The sequence below is a fragment of the Poecilia reticulata genome, linkage group LG21, assembly GCF_000633615.1.
Source record: "Poecilia reticulata strain Guanapo linkage group LG21, Guppy_female_1.0+MT, whole genome shotgun sequence".
In the NCBI taxonomy this organism is placed as follows: domain Eukaryota; kingdom Metazoa; phylum Chordata; class Actinopteri; order Cyprinodontiformes; family Poeciliidae; genus Poecilia; species Poecilia reticulata.
Genome location: NC_024351.1, coordinates 16,357,175 through 16,363,174, shown reverse-complemented (window position 1 = coordinate 16,363,174; position 6,000 = coordinate 16,357,175). Strand labels below are relative to the sequence as shown.

General features: G+C 40.0%; 1 protein-coding gene and 1 long non-coding RNA gene across 9 annotated transcripts in view; one reads left to right on the top strand and one right to left on the bottom strand.

Annotated features, from left to right (window-relative positions):
- Nucleotides 1-6,000, bottom strand: part of LOC103457909 (MAM domain-containing glycosylphosphatidylinositol anchor protein 2) — a 198,895-nt gene that overhangs the window by 26,814 nt on the left and 166,081 nt on the right. The window lies entirely within an intron of this gene.
- The window catches only part of LOC103457911 (uncharacterized), a 75,997-nt gene that overhangs the window by 42,257 nt on the left and 27,740 nt on the right, over nt 1-6,000 (top strand). For 2 of the 5 annotated variants that reach the window (XR_532499.2, XR_532498.2), the window contains exon 4: nt 425-761. This is a non-coding gene — a long non-coding RNA (uncharacterized LOC103457911). Of the gene's footprint in view, nt 1-424; nt 772-2,187; nt 2,206-2,276; nt 2,655-6,000 lie in introns of those variants that run through there. The other 3 variants (XR_001776104.1, XR_001776103.1, XR_532497.2) reach the window with 3 other exon arrangements.

Sequence of the window (6,000 nt, the reverse complement as noted above, 5' to 3'; positions counted from 1 at the left end):
GAAAAACAAAAAGAAATCAATCACCAAACAGAACATATGCTTACACAAAAAAAGACTCAAGATACAAAGCCAACACCGACAATCCCTTATTAAGACAAGGTAAGGCACACAAAAAAAAGAAAATTAGTTTGTCATGAAGAGAGATTACGTCAGGATTTCTGTTGATTACCTAAGATGTTTATTAATGTAACACGGCACAAGAAGGAATACTGAGGTCAGAGAGTACATCACTAACTAAAAGACTTTGTTGTATCCTCCAATAAGAGCTAGAAAATATTCAACACAGCATTTGAAATCGACACACTTTCCATTTATTCCATAGACAGTTTATCAATCCTGGTGAAAGTTTTCTAACGTGCAGTGGAGCCATAAAACATCCATTTGTATTGGGTGCATTGCTGACCCGTGTTGTGTTCTTTTCCAGCGGAGAGGACAGGACAGACTGTTGTCTGGAGCATGATTGACTTCCATCCAAAGTGCCTAATTTTGATTGAAACACAAAGTGAGCTCAGTGACCGCCAAAGGACACCGGTCTATCGAGGCAGTTTCAGATCCGAGCGCTGACTTCATCTTGGCAGGAATCCCGGCCCACTGGTACCTCGGTTGTATAACAAAGCGGCAGACATTTCCGTGACCGCAGCTTCATGCCCTTACGGAGAAGAACCGCTCGGACTCTTCTGTCACTTCACTGACCTCGTGTGATGTACAGCTATAAAAGATTCTCTGTGATGCACAGTTTGAACATCTGAGCAGCAGAGTGGGTGAGTTTAACGGAGTGATGTTTTTATCAGGTAACGTCACTTTCAAACCCTTTAGCTAAAGTCTGAACTGTGCACTCAAGACACCAACATGTAGAAAACTCAACTTTGAAAATTATTCTCGCTTTTCCATCACATTGCAGAGTTACAATAATGAAAGCCTCTGAGTTTTCCAATAGACCCTCATATTGATCAGTGTTGCACTGACTGCCAAGTAGAAAACAGAGATAAAAATAAATAAAAATAAAGATATCAAAAACACAAACAGGCGAAATCAAATCATATATATTTCATGACTTTTTTTTCTCCGAAGCAGCAAGGGTACATGGCTAAAATTCAAACAAACGCTGCTGTCTGCTCTTCGGGAGCTGATTTCTAAAGAATGTCAGGCAGAGGAACCCAAATGAGTAGAAGGAAATCCATAAGAGCCCCTGATATGGGGTCTTAACAACCAAACAGATAAGTATCTCGCTTGCAGTCTGGCACAGCTGGGGAGCTTAGATTACCATAAAGAATCCTAAAGGTAGCAGGTGTCGGAGGAGAGGGGTCGCTTTTCTCAAAATGTTGATAGGCAAGGAAATTTACTAATAAGAAACCTCAAGAGCTCACTAATTTACATCCATCCATCTATTTATTTATTTTTTACACCTACTTAATTCTCGTCAGGGTTGTGTGTGGGACCGGTACCTATTTCCAGCAGTCAGCATTCAAGAAGAACAGAGCGAACATGTGCTAATTTACATGTTATACCTAATATTACTGCTGCAGAAATGATTTGGAAAACAGCTATAACTCTGGTACTTTATGTGATTTCGAGCAGCAGCCAGGCAAACAAAAACTCCAGGGAGTTGGAGCTTCGAGTCCGTCTTCCAGTTTTTCTGTCTGTTATCTTGCTGCCGACTGAATTTCTTATATTTAATAGATGCATCTAAAGGATCCACTGATCCCTCCATCGTGGGAACTGTTAGAGAATTTATGGGCGCATTTCTTTATTTTATGAAAATAAAAAATAGTAGCTGTGGTGTTCTTTCGATTGTAGGAGCTTTAGAAGGAGTTCTGTGCTGCACCTAGTAGAGAGTGTTGAATAAGTGTTCGAGGAATGAATTTTGCACCAGAACAAATGGGGCTGAAATTCATCCCTCGAATGCATAATACATGTTTTAGATTTTTTGTAATTAAAAAAAAAAGAAGAAAAATGTCATTCTTCATAATAATCATGTCCAACTTTCTACTTCCACTTAAAATATGCAATAAAACTATCAAAATGCGAAGGTATGAATACTATTTCAAGAGACTGCAAAGCATTTTAGCAAATTTTTAAAGTTATTGAGAATCTGATGTTTTCACTTCATTTCAGCCAATTTATTATTACAAGACCTCCACATGAACATTTTAAAAATAATAAATAATAATGCGTTTCATTTTTCAGATTTAAACATCGGTTCAGGTAAAAATTTTTCCTACACACAAAAAATAACAGTTTTTTTTTTTGTGAGATAATGATTTTTTTCCAAGTAGGAAGAGACTCCAAGTCAGCACAAATATCAAAGATCCTCCACAGTGACAGTGAGACGGACGTCCTTCATGCATGAAGATGTAGTATCAGGATACAGCTGTTGCACAGAGAGACGCTGACATGAAGCTTAAACTTTAAATCCTGCACTGTTCAGGGAAAGCCATGAGAGAGAATGGAGGTGAATACAAAAACCAAACAGATGCTGAGTTTGCCGCTGCAGTATATTTCAGTATATAAAACAGCATCTAGTTGGCCGACGTGACCATTCTTCATCCTGCAGCTGGAGACACAATAACTGCTTTGGGTGTTTTCTTGCAGTCACAGAAAATCTGCTGCCATTGTGGATAATAAAAAAAAATGGCTCGACCAGTTGAATCACACTTTTTTTTACATTTTATTTTTTATGTAGTAACTTTTTTCAGACTCTGTGGGAACTAATTGCTCACCATCCAACGCAGAGAGTACCGTTTTCAAAATGCTGTATTGATGGAAAAACAAAGAGGTGCACACACCCAATCGCGTAGGGATACGCTACGTTTAAATTCCTTAAAATGTGTCACAACAACAAAAAAAAGATTATATTAGGATTTTATGTCAACACAATGTAGCATCTAATTGTGAAGTCAAAAGGAAAGCAACACAAGATTTTCAAACATCACTGTCTTCACGATAAAACATGGCAGTGGCAGCATCATGCTTTGAGGCTACTTTTCTGGAGGTTGGTCAGGTTTCATAGATACTTGGATGGAGTTAAACACAAGGCAATGTTGAAAAAGATTTGAATTGTAGAAGACTTGGAATCTACCCGGGTTCAATTATGCTAAGTTACAATGGAAAGATTATGATAAGTTAGAATGGCCTAGTGAAAGTCCAGACTTAAACCCTAGTGAGAATTTCTGCCGAGATGAAAAGCCGACGTTCCCTGATGAACCAATCAGGCCGAGCACAAGCTACTTAAGAATCTGTCAAATTGTGCAAAACATTTTTATCATTGTTTGACACCAAGATACAGGAACATCTGTGCCGAATATGGACTGGAAGCCCCGAGATCAAAGTGGGGAACACCCCCAAAAGTGGTGGAGAATGACCGAGCTAAGATCCTGTGGGACTTCCAGATCCAGACAGACAAGATGGTAATGGCGAACCAACCGGACATTGTGGTGGTGGATAAAGAACAGAGGAAAGCCGTTGTGGTGGATGTAGCAATACCAAGTGACTACAACATCAGGAAAAAGGAGCATGAGAAATTGGAGAAATACCAGGGCCACAGGGAGGAACTGGAAAAGACCTGGAAGGTGAAGACCACAGTGGTGCCTGTGGTCATCGGGGCCCTCGGGGCAGTCACCCCCAAACTGGAGCAGTGGCTCAAACAGATTCCAGGAACAACATCAGACATCTCAGTCCAGAAATGTGCTGTTCTAGGCACAGCCAAGATACTGCGCAGAACCCTCAAGCTCCCAGGCCTCTGGTAGAGGACCCGAGCTCAGAGGATGAAACAGACCACCCGCGGAGGGTGAGAAGGGAATTTTTTATTTCTTTTAATATATATAAATCCTACAATATATTTCTGGAGATTGGAAAGCCCTGAATGTAATAAAACACTGACAGTTTGTACACAGGAGCCCCCTCAGGTCCTAGTTCTCCTACCATGATTAAACAGAAGCCAAAGCGCAGACGATCTCGGGCTGCGTTTCAGCCGTCAGTCAGGGTGACTAATGGGACATGATCTCGGTGCAGAGTAAATTTGGCTCAGACCTGCATTGGCCCGATACAGTAACGTCATAGAGCGCATGGGAGAACGGAGCACCCTAGAGTGATAATTAGTCCGGTCTCTTGTTGTGCAGGCTGGAGAACACCAAAACTTACTTGGTTTCTTTCTGTTCTGTCTCTCCCCCTTTTTCTCTTCAGCTCCAGTTTGGCTTCCTCCGACTATCCTCCTGTGCTTCTCGCTGTCTTAATTAGCCACAGTTCTTTACATATTTGACTGAATTCAATTCGATTCAGTTCGTCTGAATTCAATTCAAGGTTTAGCACAGACCACTGGGGGAAAGTTTGCCTGTTTCTCTGTCTTCACCCCCCCACCCCGTCTTCTCCGATTCTCTTTTCTCCTAACAGTCGTGATGAGCTGCAGTGAAACTAAATTATTCACAACTGCAGCAGCAGCGCCACTCAGGAAGATCTCAGCAGGCAGTGATAGACGGAAAACAGTTACTTTATGAAAATGCACATCTCAAGTACCTGGGTATCTGGATGGCACTGTCAACCTTTTCGTTGCGTATCAGTCAACATGCCGAGAATAAAACTGCACCTGCAAACTGGTATTTTATATCCTTAAAATAAAGTGTATTCTAGTGTGTGTTCACTGGGCTCAACCGGCCTGATGCCTGCAGTTTACTTGGCTGATTATTTTTGTGGTGAGCCAATAGTCTCACTAGCATCTTGCGCAGTTTGAGATTTTGTGTTGTCTTTATCTCCATCTTTAACATTCCCAATGTCATGTTTTCCTTGAACGAAAGGACACATTTTCCTTCAGCCCTTGTGGCGTAGTTAGTGCTTTATGAAAAATATCAAGCTAGCTTAGTTTTCTTTATTTCTTGCCATATTTTAGATATTGTACCATATATAATCAAAAGGCTGTAGGAGTAATCTGTCCATGTTTTTGCTTTAATAAGTTATATTTTCAGGGTTTTTCCATCTGCCTTTAAAAAAACACATACTAACCGTTTGCTAAGGGATAAAAAAAAAGGTTCCAAAACAAAAGCGATAGTATTTGAAAATGTAACAGTCATAAAATAGCTAAACTTTGTGGAGGGTGGATTTCAGTAGACACACCGATGCCTGATTACTGCCTGGTGGTTAAAATCAAGAAATTCTTCCAATACAATTTGTCTAACAATAAAGTACGCTCAGGAAGTAATGACTTTGTTGAATCCTCTGATTTGATAAAATATCTATTATCGTCAAAACTTTCTGTGATAATATACAATTGTACAATTTGGAAGTTATTGCTCTCAGTCAAATCTGGTGTAAAATTTATTTACGAAGGGAACATTGTGTATATAGATATGGTAGTCATGGTGATGTGATGGACTGTGGTCAGAGAACTGGATATAATTGATGAAGTCAGGTGTGTTGCAGGACTAATACAGAGCACAGCAGTGAATTTGTAACTGAATGACTTATAAGTAAAAAAAAAAAAGTTTTGGTAAAATTGTTTCGTAGTGGTTGTGGAAGAGCAGTCAGAGTTACCATCTTTTTTTCCATTTTCTTTTATTTTGGACGCCTTACAGTAGTTTTATTCACTTCACAGTTGCATAAGAATGTGGATTTAAAGGAAATAATTCAACGTTGCTCTCTGGCACATCTCTCACCTTTTGTCGCGTTATCGTAGGGATCTGCTTGATTACATGTAAACTGCTAAGGAACAGCTAAAAGAAAAGTATTCCAAGAGGCGGCCTGCTAAACTGCTTTTACTCTGACTCAGACTCTTACGTTGTCTATTTATTCTTGCAGCTCAGCCACAAACAGAAACTTGCTTTGCGAGAAGACAGCCAAAGCGCGGCTGAAACACTTTTCTCGGTCATCATAGCTGATATCTAGAGGATAAAGATGTAGAAAAGATCACCTAGGAGTTGTGCATTTATATGGAGCGGAGCAGAATATAACAGTATTGACTATACGTCTTACCCATCCCCGTCTCTGTTTGTCCTCTAATTCTAGGACAAT